At 42.7% G+C, this 2,270-nt stretch overlaps 1 protein-coding gene across 3 annotated transcripts in view; it reads left to right on the forward strand.

The window, feature by feature from the left end:
• The window catches only part of Henmt1 (HEN methyltransferase 1), a 22,614-nt gene that overhangs the window by 12,362 nt on the left and 7,982 nt on the right, over window positions 1–2,270 (forward strand). The gene's annotated exons all lie outside the window — the stretch shown is intronic.

Consider the following 2,270-nt stretch of genomic DNA (forward strand, 5'->3'; position numbering starts at 1 on the left):
AAAAAAAAAAAAAAAAAGCTGGGCATGGTGGCACACGCCTTTAATCCCAGCACTCGGGAGGCAGAGGCAGACGGATTTCTGAGTTGGAGTCCAGCCTGGTCTACAGAGTGAGTTCCAGGACAGCCAGGTCTAGACAGAGAAACCCTGTCTCAAAAACAAACAAACAGACAAAAAGAACACTTGCTCTCCCAGCACCCACACTATAGCCAACATCCATCCATAACCCCATTCTGCAGGCTCCAACTCCCTCCTCTGATCTCTGAGGGCATATCGTGTGCAAGCAAACACTCACATGCATAATAATAAAGGAACTTGTTTGAAGTTCTTTTTTATAATGCATTATGTTTATTAGACTTTAGATTTACTTTTATATATATTAATGTTTGCCTGGATGTATGTCTCTGTACCATGTGCATACACTGCCTGAGGAGGCCACAAGAAGTATTGGATCCCCAGGGACTGGAGTCACAGACAGTTGACAGTTGTGAGCCACCATGTAGGTGCTGGGAATTGAATTCTCTTCCTCTGGAAGAGCAGCCACTGCTTTTAACCATCTTTCCTGTCTATCTGTCTGTCTGTTTGTCTTTTTTCCTTCCTTCCTTCCTTCCTTCCTTCCTTCCTTCCTTCCTTCCTTCCTTCCTTCCTTCCTTCCTTCCTCCCTCCCTCCCTCCCTCCCTCCCTCCCTCCCTTCTTTCCTTCCTTCGTTTAACATAGACCAGGATGGCTTCACACTTGCTGTGTATACTCTTGAATTGCTGACTGTCTCTACAGCCCTAGCTGTTTGGATATAGTGTGATCTACCGTGCTCAGTTTTATGTGGTGCTAAGGATTGAAACCGGGCCTTTATGCCCTCTAGAGTTTCTCTTGCTGTTGATTTGTAGTCTTATTACATTGTGATTGTACAGAATATGGGCAATCATATCAGTTTTTCTGTATTTGGTAAGCCATGCTTTGGGCCCTAATGCAGAATATATCTTAGACAATGTTCCACGGGCTGCTGAGAGGAATGTGTTTGGGTAGAATATTCTGTAGATTATATGTTAAGTCCCTTTGACCTACGATTCATTTAATTCAGATATTTCTTTTGTTGGGATAACCTGTCAGTTGGTAGGAGTAGGGTATTGATGGATTCTCTTCTGTGCTGGGGCTAATCTATGATGCCACATGTAGTAGTAATTGGTAATGTCTTTAAAAAATTATTGTGCTGTCTTTTGAGATTATAATTCTGCTGGCTCCCCTTCCTTTCCTTTCTCCAAGTCCTCCCATGAATGGTGTTTGTCTGAGGTGTGTGTGTGTGTGTGTGTGTGTGTGGTTTGCCAGGGATCCCTGGCTCCAGCCCTGTCACAGTTTATCACTTGTAGTTACAGATTTACAGACAGTGTGGGATTAGCCGCTAATCCCACTGTTGGGTTTAACCAGGGCCACTCATTCTTTACCTTTAGTCCCATTTGCTTAGGCTCGTCTTCTCAGTATAACTTCCTGTATGCAGTTTTCATATGACCCACTTGAGAGTACATTGGTGTAAATGGCCTTTTACTCCTAAATGCTAAAGATAGTCTACATTTATTTATTTATTTATTAGAAAATATTTATTTATTTTATGTATGTAAGTACACAGTAGCTCTCTTCAGACACAGCAGAAGAGGACATCGGATCCCATTACAGATGGTTGTGAGCCACCATGTGATTGCTGGGAATTGAACTCAGGACCTCTAGAACAGTCAATGTGCTTAGCCACTGAGCCATCGCTCCAGCCCTCTAACAATTTTTATTAGGGGGTTGTGGGTATGGGTATGGGTGTTTGTTCCCAGGGAACTCAGGCTGCCACGTTTGGAGGTAAGCACCTTTACTTGCTAGCCATATTACAGACCTTTAAACATCTTTTCTAAGAAGGAATGCTTTGGGCCAATGAGCTAGCTCAGCAGGAAAAGGCCCTTGCTGTGTAAGTCTAGAGACCTGTATTCAAATTCCAGAATCATACAAAGGTGGAAGGAGAGAGTGGGTTATCAGTGTCATACACTGGCTTTTTTATATGGCACATGCATGTCCACCCATCTCTCTCTCTCTCTCACACACACACACAGAAAATAAGTAAATATTAAAAATAATAAGAAGTTCTTCCTCTTGTGTAGCCACAGTATGCGGTACTAAGAGATCTCACAGTGATATGTATGGTCATGTTGTATAACCCTCATCTCACAGTGATGCATGTGATCATGTTGTATAACCCTCATCTCACAGTGATGCATGTGATCATGTTGTATAACCCT

Source organism: Mus caroli, chromosome 3, assembly GCF_900094665.2.
Source record: "Mus caroli chromosome 3, CAROLI_EIJ_v1.1, whole genome shotgun sequence".
NCBI lineage: Eukaryota > Metazoa > Chordata > Mammalia > Rodentia > Muridae > Mus > Mus caroli.